At 42.4% G+C, this 27,654-nt stretch overlaps 1 protein-coding gene and 1 pseudogene across 1 annotated transcript in view; one reads left to right on the forward strand and one right to left on the reverse strand.

Moving 5' to 3' along the window:
* LOC112918350 (ubiquitin-conjugating enzyme E2 N-like) overlaps positions 1–147 on the reverse strand; it is a 1,570-nt pseudogene extending 1,423 nt beyond the window's left edge.
* Positions 148–25,616: 25,469 nt separating this feature from the next.
* FRRS1 (ferric chelate reductase 1) overlaps positions 25,617–27,654 on the forward strand; it is a 45,825-nt gene continuing 43,787 nt past the window's right edge. Inside the window, exon 1 of the mRNA XM_025996554.2 lies at positions 25,617–25,716. The gene's annotated coding sequence lies outside the window, so the exon portion shown is untranslated. The remainder of the gene's footprint in view (positions 25,717–27,654) is intronic.

Genomic DNA, 27,654 nt, shown 5'->3' on the forward strand with positions numbered 1-27,654 from the left:
AGGAGTCTTTGTTGTCTCAATCTGTGTAGTTTGTTAGTGCTGGAAAGTCCCATTCCAGAAATGCTTCCCCAGTGTCACAGGTTATAGGGTCTGTGACTAGAAGCGTCTCACGATTTCATGGGAGACTGGAGACACAATTTTCACCATGGTATCCTTGCTTGCTGTGCAACAAAGGCTTTTGCTTTCTTATACTAATTTTGGAAGTAAACTTTTGGATCGTAGGAGTAAGATAGTCTGAGCCAGGCCTCACCCAGGACTCTGGGATCACCACCTGAGCTAAAGGCATTCACCCAACAGACTGAGCCCCCCAGATGCCCCTGATTCCCACTGTAGTTAAAAACTCCCTCATATACAAAAAAGAACGAATATAGTTTAGAAAAGAAAACGGTTAATAACTTCATATTCAGGCTGTAATTCCAGTTATTTGGGGAATTAGAACACCTGTCTTTGCCTTATAAATTTCCACAAAACTAAAAATGCAACTCTAGAAACAAGTCAAAGCCCACCTATTTTACAATCTACAAACCTTGCCTATTCCTCTCAAAATGTTTGTGGATGTTATAAAAGATCAAGATATTGGAAAAAATTGTCCTATACTTTAAAAAAAGATTTTACATTATTCCTCCGTCCCTTGAAATTATAAATCTTGTCTTTATATATATATATATATATATATATATATATATATATATATACATTTTTTTATCTTGTCTTTAAAATGTAAATATAGTCTATAATCTCCTGAAACTGAGGGAAAAAACAGGAGGTGGGGTGGGGGGGGGGGAAGACGCCTTTAAAAAAATACAAATTGCTAAAAGCTCTCTTGCATCCAGACTCTAGTACCTCCAACAGACAGAAATGCTCTAAATGTCCATCTTGGCTAAAACGTAGGTACTTCATCTGTGCTTTATGATGTAAATTTTCTATCCTATTTTAGCTAGGGCCTAAGAACCATTCTTTGAAACACAAATTTCAGGGAGAAGTATTTCATTAGGGTGGGGGGGGGGAGTCTTTGGAAATTGGAGCTTTAACATCCTCTCCACAAATATTAGTAAAACCAGTATAAGATTTTGTTTGGATCTTGTTTGTGGATTTGTATGTGTGTCCAAACAGGTTGTACATGTGAAATATTTACTCTACATCTGGCATTGCTAAAATTAATTTGTAAAAGAGTTTTTCTTAATTGGTTTGAAGACAAGCACTTGTGAGAATTGGGTATTCTAAAACTCAGAAAGATAGAAACCAACCTAAATGTTTTTCAAGTTCTGGAGGAGGAGATCCGATTTTATATCAAGGGAAAATATTCAGTATTAATGCTAATTTAAGGTTGTTGGTTTAATTAAAATAGATATGTCTTTAGAGTTATCAGCATTGAATATAAAACTTTTATTCTGCTTATGTTACTAAAAGTCAAATAAGTACATGTTATCTTTTGTTGCAAAATTTGTCAGAAAAAAATGATTGACTTTATCTAATGCCTCATGAAGTTTTATTGAAGAAACCCCCCTGTAAGTAGGATCAGCCCTAATCCAGAGGCAGCCCATCCAGGTGCCTTCCTGAAGTTTTAGCAACAAAAAGCATTCTGTTTGTGATAAGAAAACCATTTCCCCCCACACCCTGATTGGAATGTCCCTGAATAGGTTCATGTTGACCTTCTGAGAAATCGGTAACCTGAATGCTATGCGACTCCCACGGTTCTTTTGTCTTGAAGCGGTTTTTTTCTTTTACCTTTAAAAGATACCTGCAATTGCTAATCGGGGCTCTCTTCCTCTTCGGAGGCGGAGAGCCCGTTTGCGCAAACGTTCAATAAACCCTCTTGGTAATTGCATCTGCCTGTCTGGGGTCTGAGTCTCTGGGGCGTCCACCGGGACACGTTGGCACCCGTGAGCCAGGGTCCAACATATGGGGGCTCGTCCGGGATCCGAGACGCCCCAGACTCAATCCTAAGACCGGTAGGAGGTAAGACCGAGCTCGCTAAATGTCATATGTGTCTCGTCCGTCTGTCTAACTGGCCGGGTCTGTATTGTGCCGGGTCTGTATTGTGCCTGCAGGACGCTGTACTCTGTTTTTGGACCAGCGGGGGAGGCGGACGTGCCCGAGACCCCTGGTCCCCCTCCGGAGTCGGACTCCGGAGTGGTCTGGAAGAGGAACGGAGCCCCGGCACTCCCTCCTCTTCGGGGACGGTCGTTGTTGGCGACCGCTCCCGTCTGAATCTGCTGCGCCAGTCCTGTCATTTGTGTGCGTCTGTCTGTTCTGTGTCTTTCTGGTCCTGCTCCGGAGTGGGACTCCCGAGTGGTCTGGAAGAGGGAGGGAGCCTGGCACTCCCTCCTCTTCAGGGAGGGTCGTTGTTGGCGACCGCTCCCATCTGAATCCGCCGCGCCGGTCCTGTCATCTGTGTGCGTCTGTCTGTTCTGTGTCTTTCTTCCTGTCCTCCTCCTCCCCGCTCACCTCTTTTCTACACCCGCGGGGCAAACTGTAACCACCCCTTTAAGCCTCACTCTAGATCACTGGAAAGAAGTCGCCGGCCGGGCACACAACCTTTCGGTCGAAGTCAGAAGACGAAAATGGGTCACCTTCTGCTCCTCAGAGTGGCCGACTCTCAACGTCGGGTGGCCCAGGAACGGAACTTTTAATATTGACATTATCTTGCAGGTGAAGGCCCCGGTCTCTCAGCCAGGACCCCATGGGCACCCTGATCAGCTCCTGCAGACTCTCCTCACCAGGGAGGAGAGACCCCGCGTCTACAGAAACACGTCCCCGGGGCGGATGGGAGGCCGACCCAGCTGCCTAATGAAATCAAGGACGTTTTCCCCTTGGTTCACCCCACCTGGGACTACGACACTGCTGCTGGGAGGGAGCGGCTCCGTCTCTATCGCCAGGTACTCCTAGCGGGTCTCAGAGGGGCAGGGCGACGCCCCACCAATTTGGCAAAGGTACGTGCTATAGTGCAGGTTTTCTGGAAAGATTAATGGAAGGCTACCGTATGTATACTTAGAGAGAGAGAGGAAAGGGAGAGAAAAAAAGAGGAGAGAGAGAGAGAGACAAAATAAAAGAGATAAAGGAAACGCAGTAAAGAACTGACTGGGATACTGGCCACCATAGTACAGGGCTCAGGGCAGAGTAAGTCAGGACAGAGTAAGGACCTGGGAGACAAGAAGACCACGGGTTGAACGAGACCAGTGTGCCTACTGCAAGGAAAAAGGACATTGGGTTAAAGATTGTCCAAAGAAGGGCCAAACGCAGGGACCTAAGAAGAAGCCCATTCCTGTACTGTCCCTAGAGGATGAAGATTAGGGATGTCAGGGCCAGGAGCACCCCCCCCCCCCCAAGCCTCGGATAACCCTTAAAGTGGGGGGGTCAACCAGTGACCTTCCTGGTTGCTACGGGAGCTCAACATTCAGTTTTAACTGAGGCAGAAGGACCCTTGAGCTCTATCTAAAGATGCATTCTTTTGCCTAAAGTTAAGCTCTCAAAGCCAGCCTATTTTTGCCTTTGAATGGAAAGATCCTGAGACGGGATTCTCAGGACAACTCACTTGGACAAGGCTACCACAGGGATTCAAAAACTCCCCCACCTTGTTCAACGAAGCCTTGCATTAGGACTTGGCAGAATTCGGAGTTGGCCATCCGGACCTCGTTCTCCTGCAGTACGTGGATGATTTGCTCATAGTGGCTAAGACAGAACAGGATTGTGTAAAAGGTACGGGGGCCCTGCTCGAGAGACTGGGAGGACTGGGGTATAGGGCCTCCGCCAAAAAGGCCCAAATAGGCCAGAGACGAGTGACCTATCTGGGATATCTCCTGGAAGGAGGCCAGAGGTGGCTGACGGAGGGCCGCAAAAAGGCTGTAGCCCTGATCCCAGCACCCACTGATGCCAGAGGGCTACAAGAGTTCCTCGGCAGTGCTGGGTTCTGCCGCCTCTGGGTACCCGGGTTTGCAGAGCTGGCGGCTCCCCTATATCCTCTCACGAAATCCAACACCCCCTACCACTGGGGAAAGGAGCAACAATTGGCTTTTGACAAAATAAAAAGGGCCTTATTGACTGCCCCTGCCCTGAGCCTCCCAGATGTAACCAAGCCATTTGCACTATAGGCTGATGAACGCTGAGGAATAGCCAAACGGGTCCTAACTCAGAAACTGGGACCCTGGAAAAGGCCCGTGGCATACTTTTCAAAAAAATTAGACAGCGTGGCTGCAGGATGGCCCCCATGTCTCCGAATAATAGCGGCTGTGGCAGTCCTGGTAAAAGATTCAGATAAGTTGGCCTTCAGCCAACCCCTCACTGTGGTGGCCCCCCCCCCCCATGCCATAGAGACAGTCATCCGCCAGCCCCCTGATCAATGGCTCTCAAACGCTCGGGTCACCCATTATCAGGCCATGTTACTGAATTCCGAGCGGATACGGTTCGGAACGGCTGCATCCCTAAACCCAGCCACCTTGCTTCCAGAAACCGAGTCCCCCTCCCTGCTAATGCATGATTGCCACCAGATCCTAGCCGAGGTCCATGGCACCAGAGGGGACTTGACGGACGCCAGATGCTGAAGCAACCTGGTACACCGAGGGGAGTAGCTTTCTACGAAATGGTGAACGTAAAGCCGGGGCGGCCGTGGTAGATAATTCACTGTCCGGGGCATCAGCGAGGCAACGACCCAGTGGCAGAGGGGAACAGGATGGCCGATGAAACAGCACGAGCCGCTGCACTAGGCCCACAGGAGGATGGACAGAAGCCTTCCCCACCAAACGAGAACTGCCCAGGTGGTTGTCAAGAAAATCCTAGAAGAAATTTTCCCCCGGTTTGGACTGCCCAAGGTAATAGGGTTGGACAACGGCCCCGCCTTCGTCTCCCAGGTAAGTCAGTTGGTGGCCAGATTACTGGGGATACATTAAAAATTACATTGTGCATGCAGACCCCAGAGCTCAGGGCAGGTAGAAAGAATGAATAGAACAATTAAAGAGACCCTAACCAAATTGACATTGGAGACTGGCACTAGAGACTGGGTCCAACTCCTCCCTATGGTTCTGTTCCGAGTCCGGAACACTCCCACGCGCCATGGGCTAACTCCTTACGAGATTCTCTATGGAGGTCCCCCACCAGTGACGGACTTACTAGATTCTGCTATTGACCCTCTTGCTAATACTCCTGTTTACAGGACAGGCTAAAGGCGCTCCAGATTATCCAGCGCCAGATCTGGAAACCCCTTGCGGCTGTCTACTGCCCTGGAGACACAACCGGCCCACACCCGTTCCAGATCGGTGACTCCGTCTACGTCAGGAGACATCAGTCCAGGACGCTTGAGCCCCGCTGGAAGGGCCCATTTACTGTACTACTGACCACCCCAACCGCCTTAAAGGTAGACGGCATTGCTGCTTGGGTCCACGCCTCACACGTCAAGCGCGCCCCATCAACCAGCACCGCTGACGCCAGCCAGGACGGACCGGACGAGCCACTCCAATGGAAGCTCCACTGCACCCAAAACCCGCTCAAGATAAGACTTTCAAAAATTGTTCAATGACAGTTGTTATATTCCTACCTCTCCTAGCGCTCTTCACCTCCGCCAAAGGTGACCCTCATGCCCTCAAAAGGTTAACCTGGCAGGTACTAACGTCTGGGGGTGTCGAGGTCTGGTCTATAACTAAGACCGCCCCCGTGGGAACCTGGTGGCCTAACCTATATCCTGACCTATGCAAGCTAACCATAGGGGCCCCTAGCCCATGGGACCTAGAGGGATACTTCGACACCTCTAGAGCCCCTAACCGAGAAAGCCCCCCGGGGCGACTGGGATTAGACCCATGGGGAGGATGTGGCACGCCTGACAGAAGGGCCATGCTAAGCACTCTTCCCTTTTATGTCTGTCCCGGGTACCACAGAGATCGCAGGCTAAATCCCACCTGTGGAGGAGGGGAATACTTCTATTGTAAAAATTGGGGGTGCGAGACTACGGGGGACACAGAATGGAGGCCCTCCTCCTCCTGGGATTATATCACTGTCAAGGCTAACTATACTCACCCGACATTTAGCAAATGGAAAACCCTTAATTATGGGCCCTGCCAAGGGTGGTGTCATCCCCTACGGATATCCTTCACGGAGCCCGGGAAAAGGGCTACTTACTGGGCCAATGGATATACGTGGGGACTCAGGTTATACAAAGAAAGAATAGATGATGGTTTTATATTCAGAATTAAACTAAAAATAGAATCCCCAGACCCCGTGGTGATCGGGCCTAACACGGGGAACAAGGAGCTCCTGCTAAACTAACAGCCCTGGCCCTAGCCGCAGGGAGTGCCACACCCACTAACTTCGCGGTCACTCCAACCCCTCGGTCGTCACCCAAAACGGGACAACGACTGTTTAATCTTATCATAGGGGCATTCCTGGCCCTTAATCGAACCAGCCCCGATGTAACTAAATCCTGCTGGCTCTGCCTTGCATCCCTCCCCCCGCCCCCCCCTTATTATGAGGGAATTGCTACTCCAGGGACCTATAATAACATCACTAGCACTCAGGGATGCACACCCGACTCCCAACCACAACTCACCCTTACAGAAGTTTCAGGACAGGGAACCTGCATAGGAACACCCCCCCCCCCCCGGGGGCTACCAGGGACTCTGCAACACTACCACCCCGATTTTGGGGACTGATTCTTACCTGGAGCCCCAGCCGGGAACTTGGTGGGCATGCAACAAAGGCCTCACCCCCTGTGTGTCAGCTAAGGTTCTAAATAGCTCAAACGACTTCTGTGTCATGGTGCAGATCATACCCAGGGTGTTCTATCACCCTGCTGAAACTCTAGAAAATCAGTATAATGAACATCCCACCCGTTTTTGGCGCGAACCTGTCTCCCTAACCTTAGCCGTTATGTTGGGACTAGGGGTCGCTACTGGGGTGGGTACTGGCGCAGCTGCTCTGATCCAGGGCTCACGACGTCATATAGAACTCCAGGCAGCTGTAGATGAGGATCTACGGGCACTAGAGCAGTCCGTTTCTAAGTTAGAACAGTCCCTCACCTCACTTTCAGAAGTAGGACTTCAAAACGGGAGAGGCTTGGATTTACTATTCCTGAAAGAGGGAGGACTGTGTGCGGCCCTGGGAGAGGAATGCTGTTTCTATGCAGGCCATTCTGGAGTCCTCAGGGACTCCATGGCCAAACTCAGGGATAGGCTAAATAAAAGACAAAGGGACCGGGAGGCCCAGCAGGGCTGGTTTGAAAGCTGGTTTAACCAGTCTCCCTGGATGACCACCCTAATCTCTACCATTATGGGCCCTCTAGTTTTCCTGCTCCTGCTGCTAACTTTCGGCCCCTGCACCCCTGCATCCTCAACCGGCTGCTCCATTTCGTCCGAGAAAGATTGTCTATTACCCAAGCTCTGGTATTAACTCAACAATGTCGGGCCCTCCAAACTGAAAAAAATAAATGTTCCCTAAGATTTTAAGGTTAAAATCAGCCCAAACAAAGAGGAGGGAATGAAGAAACCCCCCTGTAAGTAGGATCAGCCCTAATCCAGAGGCAGCCCATCCAGGTGCCTTCCTGAAGTTTTAGCAACAAAAAGCATTCTGTTTGTGATAAGAAAACCATTTCTCCCCACACCCTGATTGGAATGTCCCTGAATAGGTTCATGTTGACCTTCTGAGAAATCGGTAACCTGAATGCTATGCGACTCCCACGGTTCTTTTGTCTTGAAGCGGTTTTTTTCTTTTACCTTTAAAAGATACCTGTAATTGCTAATCGGGGCTCTTCCTCTTCGGAGGCGGAGAGCCCGTTTGCGCAAACGTTCAATAAACCCTCTTGGTAATTGCATCTGCCTGTCTGGGGTCTGAGTCTCTGGGGCGTCCACCGGGACACGTTGGCACCCGTGAGCCAGGGTCCAAAATTATGGGCAGTCTACACATAATTGTAAATTAAATAGACATTTAATAAGATAAAAGGGTTTGTAGGCAAACTTTTAAAGTTTCCAAAACCTTTGGTAACCTGACACTTTAAAGTTTTGCTGACTTAAATGATGAGTAAAGTTATAGTCCTTAAATATCTAGATCATTTTCAAATATGATAGAGCAATGAAACATTAGGTACTGAATACAGGTTTATCTACTTCTATTACAGAGAAACTAAAGCTGAATTAGTTTCTCTTAGTAAACATGTCTTATGCTTTATGAAAAGATCATACTACGAAAAAGCACATTCCTAGAAATTATTAAATATATTCATAAATTTGCCAATCCAAAGATTTCTGGCGTGGGAATTCATGATTGGTTATGTAGGGGCCACCCCCAAGGGCAGGCCACTCCAAGATGGGTCATATTGGCATGAAAGTTAATTTGATTTAAAAGCAATCAAAACCCAGGGACCTGGGTGGCTCGGCAGTTGGGTGGCTGCCTTCCGCTCAGGTCATGATCCCAGGATTCAGGATCGAGTCCCGCATCTGGCTCCTGCGAAGATCCTGCATCTCCCTCTGCTTATGTCTCTGCCTTTTTCTGTGTCTCTCATGAATAAACAAATCTCTCTTTTTTTTTTAAAGGCAGTAAAACCCCAGAAGATTCAGTTAAAGCTCTCTTGGTCCCCCTCAAAATGGTCCTTATCCCCTCTGCATCCTCAGACCCCTAGCCCTCTCCTTAGTTCACATAAAATTCATATTGCTTCCCTCTTTGGACTTTTATGTCTGTTGTGGATTCTCTGTACATACAAAATTTAATTTAATTTTCTCCTGTTAATCTGTCTCATGTCAATTTGATTCTTAGTCTAGCTAGAAGGACCTTCCTCCTCCCTTCCTTCCCTACATAAAAACCCCTTGGTTTCACCCTATGAGTGGGACACAACTTGAGTTACTCCCTGTATCTGTGGTCCCTAAATTGCAATTCTTTGACTGAAAATAAACACTTATTTGCCTCATTGTGACTCTTTATGATGTAGATTTTGAATGTAGGTAAGGTTTGGTGGGGTGTTATTTGGAGATGTCTTTGGTACAAAATGGTGATTTTATTAAAGCATAGGGACAGTACCTGTGGACAGGAAGAGCTGCTGCCCCGGGCCTGTAAGGTGGGGGGGGGGGGCTGATTATGTATGTGGGAGTTGGGGGTATGGAACAAGGGAGGTTTTCAAAAGAACTTTCAAATGCTAAAGAGGACCTACAAGATGCCAGAGGGCTTGCTTGTGTCAAGTTCGGTGGTTTTTCTGTCTAGAAAGACATTAGCATTAGGACAGTTGGGAGCTTCCTTCTGGAAGTTAGGTTATTGATAAGAATGATTTTTTTCTTGTAAACCACTAAGGCATCTGTAAACTGAGGAGACTCCTATCTTGCAGGACTGGGGTCTCTGTAAATTAACCATTTGTTTTTCCCTTCCCTTAGTTTTAGGGCAGTTAGGAGTGCCTGAGGAATGTCATACATATCGGGGCGGGGTGTGGGGGTGTTGCAGAGTGTCAGCTCAGGCTTTGTCTGCAGCTTGCCTTCTGCTTCCTCAACATTTATTTTCAGGCTAATTAGTTGATGCATGAGGTTAAGTATTCCATTTTAGAGCCATTAGAAGAAAACTAGGCGAAGGTGGAGTCACAGAAGCTAAGAAAATAATATCAAGAAACTTGGAGTGACCAACAATATCCAGTGCCACAAGAAAATCAAGTAAGATGAGAGAAAATTATCTTCTGAGGTGGAGAAGGCTTACATTGTGACTGAAGCATGGTGTTGTTACTGAACTTAAATTTGTCTGTGTACTTGATGCCCAGTAAGCCAATGTCTGAGACACTGGCTTTAAAGCAAAGAAAGCCTTGTTATCAGAAAGGCAGCCCAGCAAGAAGGCAGGAGATTATTCCCAAAGTTACCTTTCTGTGTTGAGCCTAGGGACAGCTAATATGTTTGGGGAAGGAAATGAATACATGAGAGGAGGGTGAAGTGTTGCTTGAAATCTTTCAGGGAGGGTGCCTTGAAACAGTTTGGAGGTAATCATTCCTCCAGACAATGAGGTGACTTTGGGACCAGGTATGATCAGGTGTGTCAGATAATTTCAAGACAAATGTTACTGCTTGATCTCCATTAGGTTTCTACAACAGTGGGTAAGCAGGGAGTTGGAGGGGAAAGGCAAAGTTAATGATTAATAAGATGTGCATAAAACTGATTAAGTAGGGAACAAAACAGAACGTGGAGTGAAGTTAATAATGCAACTAATACAACTATAGTTGTGCTTATACTTTGAAAACAGGTCCAGGAACCAAGCATCTTGCCTCACCTCCTGCTCACATTCTTCAACTTGCTCTAGCGGCTCTTCTTGAAATTTCTACATGTTTACTTTGTGCCTTCAGATACTTAAAGTTCACCTGCAGCTGGATATTTCGATCTGTTGACTAACTTTGCAGTGTTTGTAAGGACGACTGCTCTGATTCTCCAACAGGTCACCCATTCTAAAGCAAAGCTGGTCTGCTGATAAGCCCAATCCTCTCACTCAGAGGTATGAGATAATAGAAAATATGCACAGATCTTCCTTGACTTACTGTTACTGACCTATCATAGCTACTAACTCAGGAAACAAATAGGGAAGCCCTGGCATGCTGCACTCAGTCCCAGGGAATCGCCAGGGGGCTGGATAAATAAAAACCATAGTTCCTGGTTGGGTTTGCTAACACTGTTGCTGAAAAAATTTGAATGAACTAACTGGTCACAAAAGAAGCCCATCACTCAAGAGATTGGGGTTTGGAAAAGAGAAAGGGAAAAATTTTATCAGGTGCTGGCAGTTGGTGGAGGTGGTAGTAGGCTCAAGCCTTAACAACAGACTTCTTTGCCCGCAAAGTGGACACCGTGAGTTTTATAGGGAGAGGTTCAGGAGACACATGCTAAAGAGCAGGCAGGGAGCCTGTGATCATAGGTGGGGGTTGAGATTTGTTCAGTATGTGATCATGGGCAGGGAAGGGGTTGTGGTGTTCTAGGCATTCTGTTGCTATCAGGGTTTTTCTGGCCTGGTGATTGGAATGTTCCAGTCATTGCAAAACATCCTCAGTAATGCCTCAAGAAAAGTGCCATAAGAAAGAAAAATAATGAGTTTCAGTTAGAGCATGAATCTTGTCTATTTCTTTTTTTTTTTTTTTAAAGGTAACCCTTTTGGTTTATCTTTTTTTTAAGATTTTATTTATTCACGAGACACACACACACACACACACACACACAGAGAGGCAGAGACACAGGCAGAGGGAGAAGCAGGCTCCATGCAGGGAGCCCGATGTGGGACTCGATCCTGGGTCTCCAGGATCACATCCTGGGCTGAAGGCCGTGCTAAACCACTGAGCCACCAGGGCTGCCAGAATCTTGTCTATTTCTGATTTTAACTTTTGGGGTCTACAGCTGAGCAAGATGGTTTGCTGACTTTATGAAGGGGTTATGTTCTGACCAACCCATTGTAAGTTTAAAATGCATTTAATACTCCAAACCTGCCAAACATCATAGCTTAGCCTACTCTACTTTAAATGTGCTCAGAACACTTACATTAGTCTACAGTTGGGCAAAATCATCTCATACAAAGCCTATTATATAATAAAGTGGCAAATATGTAATTTATTGAATTACTGTACTGAAAGTGAAAAACACAATGGCCTAAGTATATGGTTAATCACCCTCATGATTGCATGGCTGACTGGAAGCTGTGGCTGGGTATTGTTGCTCAGCATTTCAAGAGTATCATACTGTATATTGCTAGTCTGGGAAAAGATCAAAATTAGAATTTGAAATACAGTTTCTATCGAGTGCATATTGCTTTTGCACCAATGTAAAGTTGAAAAGTTTGGAAAGGCAAGCAATTGTTAATTCAGGGACTTGTCTATATATTGGTCTCTGCTATATTAATTATATATTAATATATATAATATATTATATATATAATTATAATTATATATTAATTAATTATTAATTGTTCCTGGCACAGAGCTCCTAACACCCTTGGAATTTCATAAATGTTAAGAGCACTTAAGACATCTTTGTTCCCCCTATGACCCAGCAATTGCACTGTTGGGGATTTACCCCAAAGATTCAGATGCAATGAAACGTCGGGACACCTGCACCCCGATGTTTCTATCAGCAATGGCCACAATAGCCAAACTGTGGAAGGAGCCTCGGTGTCCATCGAAAGATGAATGGATAAAGAAGATGTGGTTTATGTATACAATGGAATATTACTCAGCAATTAGAAACGACAAATACCCACCATTTGCTTCAATGTGGATGGAACTGGAGGGTATTATGCTGAGTGAAATAAGTCAATCGGAGAGGGACAAACAGTGTATGTTCTCATTCATTTGGGGAATATGAATAATAGTGAAAGGGAATATAAAGGAAGGGAAAAGAAATGTTGGGAAATATCAGGAAGGGAGACAGAACATAAAGACTCTTAACTCGGGGAAACGAACTAGGGGTGGTGGAAGGGGAGGAGGGCGGGTGTTGGAGGGGAATGGGTGATGGGCGCTGAGGTGGACACTTGACGGGATGAGCACTAGGTGTTTTTCTGTATGTTGGTAAATTGAACACCAATAAAAATTAATTAAAAAAAAAAAGACATCTTTGTTCCATTGAGCTCTTAAATCCCTTGGAATTTCCTGGGTGTCTTTTGATGGGAGTATCTTTTGTTCTAAGAGGTGACTCTTGGTGGGCTCCTGGCTGTTGGTGTGTCACTAGAAAGACTAAGATATGATTAGAAGCTTGGAACTTTTTTTTTTAAAGATTTAGTTATATATTTATTTGAGAGAGAGGAAGCATGAGCACAGAGGAGGGAGAAGCAGAGGCCTCCTGTTGAGCAGGGAGTCTGATGTGGGGCTGGATCCCAGACCCTGGGATCATAACCCAAGACAAAGGCAGATACTTAACTGACTGAGGCACCTAAGTGCCAAGAACCTTGGAACTTTATCTCCACCCCCCATTCTCTGGAGAGGGGCTGGCAATTGACTTAATAATCCAGTATGCCTATGTAGTGAAGCCTCCATAAACATCCCCCAAGTATGGGGTTCAGGGAACTTCTGGGTTGAGGAACACAGGGAGTTTTAGGGAGAGTGGTATGCTGGAAGAGAGTTTGAAAGCTCTGTGCTCCTTCACACATACTTTATCATGTGCATTTCTTTCATCTGGCATTTCTTCTTCTGAGTTCTATCCTCTTACAATAAACCAGTAATCTAGTTAGTAAACTGATTTTTGAGTTCTGTGAGCCACTTTAGCAAATTAATTGAACTCAAGGAGGACACCATGGGAACCTCTGATACATATAGCAGAAGAACAGGTCATTACTCAGACTAATGATTGGGATCCGAAGTGGGGGCAGTCCTGTAGGACTAAACCCTTAACCTGTAGGATCTGATGCTATCTCCAGGTAGATAGTGTCAGAATTAAGTTGTAGGATACTCAGCTGGTGTCACAGAGAGTTGTTTGGTGTGGGGATAAACCCCTACACATTTGGTATCAGAGTGTCCTGGGTGTGGTAATAGTGTGAGAAGGAAGAGACCCCTAGGAGTAAGAGTAAGGATTCAAGTCCATAATCAGTTGACTTTAAGCAAGGGAGGGTAGATCTAATTTAATCAGCAGAAAGGCTTTAAAAACAGAGGCTTCCCTGGAAAGGGAAGGGGAAATTCCAGCTGTGATGGGAGATAGAAAACTTGAAAAAAGTAAACTATGTTACGTTAGAGTTTTACTAACCAAGGAAGGGGCCACATTTTTAATCAGATGTGCTTATACTCTACTTTTTTTTTTTTTTTAAAGATTTTGTTTATTTATTCATGAGACACAAAGAGAGAGAGAGAAAAAGGAAGAGACACAGGCAGAGGGAGAAGTAGGCTCCACTCAAGGAGCTGGATGTGGGACTCCATCCCCGGACTCTGGGACCACGCCCTGGGCTGAAGGCAGGCGCCAGACCGCTGAGCCACCCAGGGATCCCCAGTAATCTGTGTTTTAAGGAATTTACCAGGTGGTGCTGATGGACATTAAAACCTGAGAACCACTGGTCTAGGGCAAAGATAGGTATAATTCCACCAATAAAGACTCCAAGACAGTAACTCTTGGGTTCTTAAGAATCATCTAGTGCTTGTTTACTTATTTTATTTATTTATTTCAAGATTTATTTATTTATTCATGAGAGACACAGAGAAAGAGGCAGAGACATTGGCAGAGGGACAAGTATGCTCCCTGCGGGAAGCCTGATAGGAGGCTCTATTCCAGGACTCTAAGATCACGACCTGAGCTAAAGACTGCCACTCAACCACTGAGCCACCCAGGTGCCCCTGGTGCTTGTTTATTTTTTTTATTTTTATTTTTTTTAATTTTTTTTTAATTTTTATTTATTTATGATAGTCACAGAGAGAAAGAGAGAGAGAGAGAGAGAGAGAGACAGGCAGAGGGAGAAGCAGGCTCCATGCACCGGGAGCCTGACGTGGGATTCAATCCCGGGTCTCCAGGATCGCGCCCTGGGCCAAAGGCAGGCGCCAAACCGCTGCGCCACCCAGGGATCCCCCTGGTGCTTGTTTAAAAGCAGAATTCTGGGTTCCTCTCCACAGTCTGATCCAGTAGATCTGAGATGGGCCCAGAAATCCATGTTAGTAAGTATTTCTGATGTAGGCGTTCACAGATGACTCTGAAAAACCATGCTCATTGGTCAATTCTTAGTCTCCACTATATTTCAGCCCTCAGCAGTATCTGACATGATTGACCACACTCACCTTCAGAACCATTCTACATTTAGGGACTGACCACTCTTGGTTTTCTTTTTTTAATAAATATTTTTAAAAATTTATTCATGAGAGACACACAGAGAGAGGCAGAGACTCAGGCAGAGGGAGAAGCAGGTGCCCCACAGGGAGCCTGATATGGGACTCCACCCCAGGACTGGGATCACGCCCTGAGCCAAAGGTAGGTGTTCAACCGCTGAGCCACCCACGTGTCCCTGGGTTTTCTTAGCTTACAGGTCACTCAGTCATAATTTCCTTTACTGAATTTGTCTGTTCTTCCCAACTTCTAAACATTAGTGAGCCCCAAAGCTCACTCTTTAGATGTCTTCTCTTTTTTAATCCTTGCTACACCCTAAATATCAATGACTCAAATTTATATCTCCAGACACATCTGTCAAACAATGTCTCCACTTGGATATTTTAATGGCATCTAAAACTTAATATGTCCAACACTTAACTCTTGCTTTCCATCTTTCAAACTGGCTCCTCCATGTTCCACCAATCTACCTATCCAAAAAGATGCTACCACTTCTAATTTCTTTCTGTTTCTCTTAAGTTATCTGTCAATGGATTCATCAAAGTTTCTTTGTCGATTGACTCAAGAGAAATAGTTTTGGTTGTTGCTCCCATTGCTCATGAGAAGGTAAAATTATTAGTAATTCAGGTCAAGAGTATATCCAGTGTTCCGTTTTTAGAGTCTTACTGTTAACCTCTTAAAAGAAAATATCCTATTTTAGGCTAGAGAAGAGTAAACTTGGCCCAATAGTGGCAGCAGAGAACAGTGTGTTAGATATTTAGACCCAAAGAAGGCAGTTGAGAGTGATTGGTTACTAGGCAACTCTCCTAAACACCGAAGAATCGATATGATCAGAACTCAGCTCTGCAGTTGGCTGATGGAAGGTTAACGACTGGAGGAGAGTATTGAATGAGTGTAGATGTGGCTGTGGGAGTTGGGGAGCCACTGGACAGGCATGGCAGCTGTTACAGAGAGACAGCTGCTCTGGTGTACTCTGTAGGTATTAGCCAGGTTCTCCAGAGAATCTGTGAACTACTGAAATTGTTATCTTTGTTGACTCCAGTCAGCCTGCTCAATGGCACACTTTCTAGACTGAACCTTTAGCTAGCTGTCAGTGAATTAGTTGCCAAAATGAACCAGAAAGATTCACTATTTCCAGGCTACCTGCAATTCTTTCCTCTCCTCTTTCTCTTACACATCCTATTTTGTCCCTTGATAGTCTGCCTCCCTCATGTAAAAAATAAACAATGCATAAAATAAATAAATAAAGGTGGCTTAAATACCTGAGTTATTCTTTGGCCATATTTTGTTGGTTTTTTTCTCCCCAATTTTTATCTAATACTAGTTAGTTGACGTATAGTATAATATTGGTTTCAGGAATAGAATTTAGTGACCCATCTTACATATAACACCCAGTGCTTTTATGGGGGCACTTGGTGAGTCAATTGGTTAAGCGACCAACTCTTGATCTCAGCTCAGGTCTTGATCTCAGGGTCATGAGTTCAAGCCCTGTATTGGGCTCCACACTGGGCATGGAGTTTGCAAAAAAAAAAAAAGAGTCTCTTTGGTTTGTTTCCCCCTCTCTCCTCAGTCACTCCCTCCCCACATGTTCATCGGTTTTGTTTCCTAAATTCCACATATGAATGAAATAAAATAGTATTTGTCTTTCTATGACTGACTTAATTGCTTAGCATCATACATTCTAGCTCCATCCATGTCACTACAAATGGCAAGATTTCAATCTTTTTGATGGCTGGGTAATACTCCATTGTATGTATATACCACATTTTCTTTATCCATTAATCAGTTGATGGACACTTGGGCTCTTTCCATAGTTTGGCTATTGTTGATAATGCTGTTATAAACATTGGGGCACGTACTCCCTTAAATCTGTATTTTTGTGTCCATTGTGTAAATATCTTGAGTGGAATTATTGGATTGTAGGGTAGTTCTGCTTTTAATTTTTTGAAGAACCTCCATACTGTCTTTCAGAGTGACTGCACCGGTTTGCATTCCTACCAACAGTGTAAGAGGGTTCCCCTTTTCTCCACATCCTTGCCATTGTTTGTTGTTTCCTGTTGTTAATTTTAGCTATTCTGACAGGTATCTCACTGTGGTTTTTTTTTTTTTAAGATTGTTATTTATTTATTCATGAGAGACACACACAGAGAGAGGCAGAGACACAGGCAGAGGGAGAAGCAGGCTCCATGCACCGGGAGCCCGACGTGGGATTCGATCCCGGGTTTCCAGGATCGTGCCCTGGGCCAAAGGCAGGTGCCAAACCGCTGTGCCACCCAAGGATCCCCTGGAAAAATATCTTGACCACATACTGTTATATGAAAAACATTTCAGAACAATATGCAGAAAATCATATGATTTCTATTACAAAACCAAAGCTATATATTTTTTGTGAATGTAGGAAATGTATGTAAAGTCTTAAAGGGAAACACATTGAACTGAGAGCAATGGTTGCTTTGGGGAAAGCAAATAGAATTTAGTGGTATTCTGTAATTTTATCTTTATTGTTTCAGTTTCTACAATCATATGTAGATATAGTATCTATGTAATTCATAATAATTAAAAAAGTCAGAACACAAGAAAAAAATACACTATACATTTTCATCCATTTGTGGGGGATCTGGGATACCAGGGGTTGGATGGTGTTCATTTGATTTTATTCCATAGAAAGCCCTATTTGCATATGCTAGGCCGCTCTTGCATAAAAAGTTACAGAAAACTTCTATGCTCCGTTCTTGAATTAATCTGGATCAGTACTTTTAGCCATTCAGTTACTCCTCACTCTTGCTTTTCTTGGTTCTCAAGCTTCCTTATTTAGCTGTATATTTCCTTTTGCATTTTCATACTAGTTGCTTTGATTAATGCCCAGGTTTGGATTTGCTCTCCTTATTTTAATATTGTTTCATTGTAAGAATCTTATATTTGGTATTTGTGTTCAGGTTTTATGCTACTAGAGGCTTCTGAGTAAAAGCTTTTGCTTCTGTATTCCATTTCTAGACAGTATAGGCTAGATGAGCTACTTCATCTGGTGGAGTTGAGGGTGGGAACCATATTCACCTCAATTCACTCATGTTTTAGGGTTGTTTTTCATTCTCAGGGCACACGATGCTGTTTCATACATTTATTCTGGGGGTCCCTGAGGACTGGGGACTTATGTTTTCTATTTTTATGCTTTATGTTTGTTGAATTTAAAATTCTACAACTTTGAAGGTTTACCTAATGGAAAAAAAGTATTTGGCAGCCTCAACGGTTTAGCGCCACCTTCAGCCTAGGGCTGATCCTGGAGACCCAGGATTGAGTCCCGCATTGGGTTCCCTGCATGGAGCCTGCTTCTCCCTCTGCCTATGTCTCTGCCCCCCTCTCTCTCTGTGTCTCTCATGAATAAATGAATAAAATCTTAAAAAAAAAGAAAAAAGAAAAAAGTATTCTTGCAAAAAAAAAAAGTATTCTTTAGCTTTCATTGTAAATGTCACCATGACTCTTTAATGTTTTGTGCTTAAAAGAAACCAATGACTTTCTACTCAGTTGATAAATCTATTACTTCTCATTCTGACAGTGGAGAGCATAATTTCTTTTCAATAGTAAGACTCTATTATATTTGTATATATTTATAGATCTCTCTTTTTTAAAAAAAATTATTTGAGGGAGAATGTGCTAGCAGGAGGAGGGCCAAAGGGAGAGGGAGGGAGAGAATCCTCCAACCGACACCATGTTGAGCACCGAGATGGACTCAGAGTTCAGTCCCAGGACTCTGATATCATGACCTGAGCTGAAATCAAGAGTTGGCTGCTTAATCAACTGAGCCACCCAGGTGCCCCTAAACTCCATTACATTTGTATATATTAAAAGCACTCACTTAACACAATAGGACCCAAGCCATCTTGTAAATAAATGGCATTTTAAAAAGTCACATAGCTCAAGAGCTGCTAAAACAAAATTCTGCAGTAAATTATACTATTCCTTCATTGCTAAAACTTGGGAAATTAAAAAAAAACTAGGTTATTATTGAATAGAACTAGGTTGTTACTAAATAGATGCTGTATTCTTCCTTTCCTTGGTTCTTTTTTAGTTTATTTTCTAATTTGCTTTAATTGACTTAATAATAGATATGCTAGAAACTTGAATGTAGTATAACCCTAATTGATAGAGAATAGTAGAAGCCACTGATTGCAATTACCAAGACTTTTAACCTTATATCATATCTCTAGATGATCAACAGAGATTTTATTAATGATTTGGTAAAGCTGAGTCAGACTTTTAATATTTTACTTTGATTAGTGTTGCCATCTTTGGCACATAATTACAGAGTATTAATATTGTCTTGCACTAAATTAAAGTACTGCAAAAGAAAATAGTGTAATTAAGGAGGACAAAGAATGTCTGCCATGCTTTCATTACAATCAATAAACTGGCCTTAAAATGAACTGAAATTCGCCCTTTCACGAAGATGGCATGAAAGGCGAAGAAGGAAGCCCCTGCCCCTCCCAAAGCTGAAGCCAAGGCTTTGAAAGCTAAGAAAGTGGTGCTGAAAGGCGTGCACAGTCACACAAAAAAGATCCCTATGTCACCTACATTCCCATGACCCAAGACCCTGCGTCTCCGAAGGCAGCCCAAATATCTTCGAAAGAGCACCCCCAGGAGAAACAAGCTTGATCACTATGCCATCATCAAGTTCCCCCTGACTACTGAGTCAGCCATGAAGAAATAGAAGACAACAACACACTTGTGTTCATTGTGGATGTCAAGGCCAATAAGCACCAGATCAAACAGGCTGTGAAGAAGCTCTATGACATTGATGTGGCCAAGGTCAACACCTCGATCAGGCCTGATGGAGAGAAGAAAGCATATGTTCGACTGGCTCCTGACTATGATGCTTTGGATGTTGCCAACAAAATTGGGATCATCTAAACTGAGTCCAGCTGGCTATAAATCTAAATATAAATTTTTTTCACCATAAAAAAATAAAATGAACTGAAATTCAAATAAAGTTTGAAAAAGGGTAAAATAGAAGACGGGGCTTTCTAGTATCTTATCTTTTAACCACTTAGATTAAAGTAAAATCTTATATTTAACATTTATTTTTTGAGTTCCTAAAAAGAGGAATTGAAAGTAATGATATAGTCCCTACCCCAGGGATTGCTTATAGTTAGTATGAATTTTCATCCATTGATACTGACTACTTGGTATAGTATATTGAGAAGGATCCAAGGCCATGTCCAGTTTTAGTAGTAAAGAATATTATAAACAGTTGATGACTGCTTGAGTATGGGGATAGGATCTTATGTATGTATGTTATCTCACTCTAATATAGGATGTGAAAGGAAGTGTCATGAGCAAGTTTTCAAGATCATTTGGGTGCCAGTGTGATGAGATATTACCTCATGAAAACATCCCAACAGCCCTACCTCCATATCCTTATTTTCTTTTTATTTATGTTATTAAAATTTTTTTGTTATTAAATTTTTTTTAATTTAAAAGTTTTATTAATTTTTTTAACTTATTAGGTTTTTTAAAAATTTAAATTCAATTAATTAACATGTAGTGTATTATTAGTTTTAGAGGTAGAGTTCAATCATTCATCAGTCTTATATAATACCCAGTGCTCATTACATCATGTGCCCTCCTTAATGCCTGTCACCCAGTTACTCCATCCTTCCACCCCCCTCCCCCCCTATTAGCCCTCAGTTTGTTTCCTATGATTAAGAGTCTCTTAATGGTTTGTCTCCCTCTCTGATTTCATCTTATTTTATTTTCCCCTCCTTTCCCCTATGATCCTCTGTTTTGTTTCTTAAATTTCGCATATGAATGAGATCATATGATAACTTTTCTTTCTCTGCTTAACTTATTTTGCTTAGCATAATACCCTCTAGTTCCATCCATGCCATTACAAATGACAAGAACTCATTTTTATTTTTGATGACTGAGTAGTATTCTATCATGTATGTGTGTGTGTATATATATATATATATATATACTACATTTTCTTTATCCATTCATCTGTTTATGGCCATACTACACCAAATGAACCTGATCTCATCTGATTTCGGAAGTTAAGCAGGGTTGGGCCTGGTTAGCACTTGGATGGGAGACTGTATCCTTATCTTCTTTATGCTAATGAAGAAAGTTAGAGTAGGGGATTAAGTAACTTTGACCGAAGTCTAACAGCTATTAAAGAGCAGAGCTGAGATTTCAACCTAAGTGGGCCAGACTTCAAAGAATATGACATTTTACTTGACCATGTAGACAATTTATAATGGAGGAACTAATATTAGTTCTGATTATCAGAAAGTTTCATGGATGAATTGGGACTTTTGTTAAACCTTGAAGAACGTGTGTCATTTAATATGTGGAAAGAAAGGTGATAAGGGAACATTAGCAAATGAGACTTTGTTTCTGTGATTGAGTCAGCAGTACCTGATGGGAAAGCAATGAGAATGTTGTGTGGCCAGGTGATGGAGTGCTTTATTATTTTTTTATTTTTATTCTTATTTATTTATTTATTTATTGATGGAGTGCTTTAAATATCAGGAAATAGTATGGATTTAACTCTATAAGCAATGGTAAGTCACAGAACATTATTGATAAAAGGAATACTTTAGGAAGATTAATCGAATGTTGGACTATTGGCAGCAGGATTAATGGGGTCATGAGAGAGCATGGGAGAGATTAGTTAGAAGGGTTTTACTATAGAGAGACAATTTGAACATAGATTATAGTGCACACATTTTATCGAACAATTTTTATGTTTAGACATTGAACTAAGCACTTAACATGTTATCTTAGTTAATCCTCACAACAATATTATGAGGAAAGTATTATGATCTTCATTTTATAGTGAGAAAACAGATGCGGAGAGGTCTAGATCACAAAATTTAGTGATGGAGTTATCTTTAAATCTTGGGTGACCTGATTCCAGAGTACCACATTCCCCTGCTTAGAATAAATAAGTAGGAAGGCCTCTGTGTGAGTGTTGAGAAAGGAGGAACTGATAATTGACTTGGGGAGATATTAAAAGCAGTTGGTTTCAACATTTTGGGCTGCTGCCCACAGTAAGAAGTAAGAAAACTCACAAACCAGGACATAGCTACTAACGTATAATCTGAACAGACCCATGAAACATCATTTACTGTTATTACATATGCTGTGCTCTAATTTTTTGTTATTTTATTAACGCTTTTCTGATTGTTACCCACTAAAGATTTTAAGTAGTTTTTTTAAAGTTTATTTATTTATTTAAAGTAATCTCTACCCCCAACGTGGGGCTCAAACTCATGACCCTGAGATCAAGTGTTGCATGCTCTTCTGACTGAGCCAGGTAGGATCCCTGCCCACTAAAGATTTTATATTTCACTGATAAATGGGTTGTGGCTCCAAATTGAAAAACTCTGAGCTATAAAATAAGAAAGAGACACAAAGTTGAAAGTTTTGCTTGAGCACTGAAGATAATGGGTACTACTGATTGATAAAAATACAGGAGAACTGGAAAGGGCAATTGATTAAGTTTCCTACAGCTCTGTAACAACAAATGACCACAAGCTCAGTGGCTAAAACAACAAACATTTATTCTCTTATAGTTCTGAAGGCCACAGGTCTAAAATCAGTAGCACATTGGCAGATGTTGGAAGAACCATTTTTTCCAGAGGCTCTGGTTGAGAATCTGTTCCTTGTCTCTTCAGCTTCTGGTGGTTGCTGTCATTCTTTGGGTTGTGGCTGCATCATTCCAATGTTTACCTCCATGGTCACGTTGTCTTCTTCTTTTTTTTTTTTTTTTTTAATATTTTATTTATTTATTCATAGAGACAGAGAGAGAGACAGGCAGAGGGAGAAGCAGGTTCCATGCAGGGAGCCCGACGTGGGACTCGATCCTGGGTCCCCAGGATCACACCCCGGGCTGCAGGCGGGGGCCAAACCGCTGCGCCACTGGGGCTGCCCCGGTCACATTGTCTTCTTTTGTGTGTAATCTCACTCTCCTCTTCTTTATTTTTCTTTTTTTAAGGATTTTATTTATTTGAGAGAGAGAGAATGCACATGTGAGTAGGGGAAGGACAGAGGGACAGAATCTTCAAGCAGACTCTCCACTGAGCGGGGAGGGGAGCCTGATCTCAAGACCCATGAGATCATTACCTGAGCCAAAACCAATAATCAGATGTTCAACAGACTAAGCCATTCAGGCATCCGCTTCAGCCTCTTCTTTTTAAGGACTCTTGTGATTGCGGTTAGGGCAATCTAGGTAATCTAGAATAATCTATCTCAAGATTCTTAACCCAATGACATCTGGAAAGAAATGAGAACTGCCTATCTACAGGAACATCGGTTTATCAAGTGATTATGCTCCTTCCTTCCCACTCTTTCTTTTGTTTTTTTTTTTTTTTTTATTATACACCAAAGAAATCACACTATATTAGACATAGAGCCACTTTGTATGAATATAGAGTAGTGCCTGGCACAATATCTGCCATATAACAGATAAAATAGTTGTTGAATGATTGTGATAAATCCTTTTTCTTTTTTTAAAAGATTTTATTTATTTATTCATGAGAGACACAGAGAGAAAGAGAGGCAGAGACACAGGCAGAGGGAGAAGCAGGCTCCATGCAGGGAGCCCGACGTGGGGCTTGATCCCGGGTCTCCAGGATCATGCCCTGGGCTGAAGGCGGCGCTAAACCGCTGGGCCACCGGGCTGCCCCACAGTAATTTTTAAAAGTTGTAAAGGAGGGGAGCCTGGGTGGCTCGGTGGATTGAGCATCTGCCTTCAGCTCAGGTCATGATCTCAGGGTTCTGGGATCGAGCCTCATGTCTGACTCCTTGCTCAGTGGGATGTCTGCTTTTTCCTCTGCCCCTCTCCCCCTGCTCATGGTCTCTTTTTCTCTCTCATAAATAAATAAAATATTTTAAAAAAATTGTAAAGGAGTCTGGACTGAAAAATTTGAGAACTACTAGTTTAGAGGCATGAGAATGGGATCCAAAACAGTAATGTCAACTTCTCAGAGTCCAAGCTCCATTGAGCATTTTACTAAATTTGGTTCCTTTTGTGACAGCTGACAAGTAGCTGATGAAGAAAGAGCCTTGTGGAGGTGAACATCTGGCAGGGAATGATAAGGGGAGTTATAGCTGGGGACTTTAGGGGATGTGATAGGCCTGGAAAAGGATGTTTTTAGATAGAGCTAAGCCTCTCTATTCAGTTCTTTCCACTGTGCCCCTTCGCACTACTATTTATTTTTTTCAAGTTTTTAATTAAATTCCAGTTAGTTACATGCAGTGTAATACTAATTTCAGGTGTAGAATTTAGTGATTCAGCACTTCCATATGACACCCAGTGCTCATCACAAGTGCCCTCCTTAATCCCCATCACCTATTTCAGCCATCCCCTTGCCCGCCTCCCCTCTGGTAACCCTTAGTTAGTTCTCTACAATTAAGTCTATTTCCTGGTTTGCCTCTTTTTTTCCCTCCCATGTTCATCTGTTTAAGAGTGTTTTAGGATAAAAGATTATGACCATACATTCTAAGAATTGTCTACTGGATTTTTAAAAAAAATATTTTATTTATTTAACAGAGAGCGAGAGAAAGAGAATGAGTGGTGGTGGGTGGTGGGGAGTGTAGAAGGAGAGGGAGAAGCAAGCCCCCTGTTGAGCAAGGAACCTCATATGTGGATCCAGGACCCTGGGATCATGACCTGAGCCAAAGGCAAATACCTAACTGAGTCACCCAGGTGTAGGGCTTGATCCCATGACCATAAGATCATGACCTGAACCGAAAGCAGATGCTTAATCAACTGAGCCACCAAGGCACCCAGTCTGAAGATTTTTTAATCATGCTATTGGCATGCAAAGTGTCCACTGGGGACTATTTCTGGAAAAGGCTCAATTATAACTGCAGAAAGCTGTGTTATCACCTGAGGGTTTATATGGAAGGACTGAAGCTCTCCTGACTTAGTTTAAGTCTATTCACATTCCACACAGTTTTAGCATAGAAAACTGGCTCTCTGGCCTCTTAATTTAAAGCCTCTCTCTAAAATTCTGTAAGGAGGGGTTTTTATTAATTATGACTATAGTTAAGGAGACAGATTAAAGTGATGGTGTTCTTTCCCCTCTCTTCTCTCCTTTTAAGATAGTTTTAGAGAATTTAGTAGTGTTGATTGCCAATTAGGGATCACAGGTCAAGGTGTATATGACATCATTTATTTTCTAGTATGCACTTGTGAATCATGGTCTGCAGTGGAATGTTTAATATTTTCAGATACATTTTCTTTTCCTAGCCGTAAAAATTTTCTTTTGCAAAAAAAAAACTTGTGCAAAACAAAGATTAAAGGCTTAAAAAGAAATGAAAAAAAAAAAAGAAATGAAAACAAAACTTCTAAGTTTCTGAGTGAATTTTGCAAAATAAAATAATTCTTTGGCATGATATCATTTACTTTCCAAGGTTTCGGTTCTAGGCAGTCTGATTCCTTTGCACCTTCTGTAGTTAATTGAAATAGTTTGCTAATTATTGTTCTGCCTTAGATGGAGTTTCCAGAAAAAGTAGAGTAAATTTGTTATTTCAGAAAAACCATGAATTATTTTTTAGTATAATTATATTCCAAATACTGCATAGAACAATATTTACATTGGTTGTTTACCTGAAATTGAGTTTAAGCGGGCATCCAATATTTTAATTTGCTAAATTTGGCAACCCTACCTAGGTACAACTAGATTCTTTTGTTTGCCTTTACTTAGAATATATAGAACAGATATGTATTTCCAAATGGGTTTGTTGTTAAAGGCAAAACCATAATTTTCTCATTGAGACAATTATTACTTGGCGAAGTGTTCGTATATGTAAAACAGAACCCTTAATTTTCAGAAACGGAGTCCAAAAACTAGTACTGGTCTTGCAAATCAAGTTTTGCTGCTTAGCTTGGGAAACGTTGCCTTCTGGTTACTGGGTAAGCGGGCTCCACCCAGCTGCTGAAAGCAGATACAAATTGTAACAAAACCGGAAGTTGGCTAGGCTGCCTTTGCTTCTCAAGGTAAGTGTCTCCTTCTGTTCTTTAAGTCAGAGCTCTTTGCAAAGCATTTTTTTAAAAAATGAAGCCAGCTGAGGCAGCAGTACTGAGAGCAGGCGCCTGTGATGCGGGGGGCGGTCGGCGGAGCAGAATGAAGCTTTAACAGACTGTTCCGGAGCTGGGATTGAGCTAATGAGTTTTCACCGAGTTAGGTTAATAGTATGTCCTGTGACTTTGACTAACGAGCTGTAATCCCAAGAAAAGGGTGGTGATAAGTAGAGTCATGCTTGGGATCCTGAAAAGCATGGGCTTTATGCACTTGTGTTTCTTTCTCCTTTTTTAGAAATTTGAAACTGTGGGAACTCTCTTTTATAATTAAACCTAATGTCATAATTACTTGTATGCAGATTACTTAGAGCCTTACTTGGGTTTTTTAAGTTTGTTTTAATCTAGAAATTTTAGCTCTTCCCACCTCCTACCCCTGGTGTGCCTTTAGAATTTCAGAAAGGCTCTGGGGGTGGCAAGGTGTTACCTTTGCCCCACCCACCCCCACCTTTTTTTTTTTTTCCCCATTATGTCAGTGCTTACCTAGGGGCAAAGGAGATTTTTCAGTTTATAAATGTGTTATCAGGGATATTGCTTTACAAAGCTAATTTATTATTTTTTTTTTTTTAGATTTTATTTATCTATATGAGAGACAGAGAGAGTGGGGTGGGGGAAAGTAAAGGAGACGGAGAAGCATCTCCCCACCAAGCAGGGAATCCAGTGTGTGCGGGGAGGGCTGTATCCAAGGATGCCGGATCTGACCTGAGCCACCCAGGCACCCCAAAGCTTAACTTTTAAGTTCAGATATTTTCTTTTTCTTCTGAATTAAAGAAAAGATGGAAAGATTCAAGTACTGTACTGAGGTGGAGGCTTAAATTTGGTTTATTGATTTATTGAAAACAATGAGCTTGACTTCTTAGAGGATGGTTTTGTTTAAGGAGATGAGTTCTGGTAAGTTGTTTAGTAAAACGACCTGTTGTTTCTTTTGGCCAACTGTAGCTTCTGTTTCACACTTACCCATTTGGGTAATGTCAGATTCTCTGGAAATCACACTGTACAAGTGCTGTTTTCAAGGCTAGTCAGTGTGAAAGGGCTCAACAAGCTGGCCACAAGACAAGTCACCAGCTGAGGCAGGTGTGATAATTTTTTTTTTTTTTTGATAATGTTTTTATTAGCAAAACCAAAGCTTCTGGAGGTTCTGAAGAGAGCAGTTACAGAAACTGGGCAGAATTAGGCAAGACTCCACAGAAATAAGTGGATTTTAATGGAAGACCTGGTTTATGGTAGACACTGTGCTAGATGTTTCATATGTATCACCTTATTTATTTATTTTTTAAAAAATTATTTGTTTATTCATGAGAGACGCAGAGGGAGAAGCAGGCTCCCTGTGGAGAGCCTGATGCGGGACTCTATCCCAGGAGCCCAGGATCACTATTTGAGCCAAAGGCAGATGCTCAACCACTGAGCCACACAGGTGCCTCTAATTATATTTCTTTACAGTATATAACAGTATTTTGTAGTTATAAATTGTTATTTTTATTATAATATTTTTGATTATAAAGTACTACATGCTTTAAATCTTTAGAATTATTTTTATATTATAAATACTAAATACTTTTCCAAAAATATGCACAATACAATGAGGATTCAAAAGAGGAAGTCCACTCCTCTTCCCCTATTGAAAACACTCTCCTGGGGGTAACCACGCTTGAGAACTGTTAAAAGTGTGGAGTAGAAGTTTTTTTTTTCTTTTCCCTCTAACTTTTAAGTTGCGTTTCCTTTCTTCCTTTCGCAATCTGCTTGTTTTCATTCCTTAGTGAGGCATGAGCATGTTTCTACTTAAGCACATGCAGATTCATGTCTTAGGGTTTTTGTGAATTGAGTTGATACTTGCAAAGCACTTAAAAGAATACTTGT

Source organism: Vulpes vulpes, chromosome 3 (genome assembly GCF_048418805.1).
Source record: "Vulpes vulpes isolate BD-2025 chromosome 3, VulVul3, whole genome shotgun sequence".
Lineage (NCBI taxonomy): Eukaryota > Metazoa > Chordata > Mammalia > Carnivora > Canidae > Vulpes > Vulpes vulpes.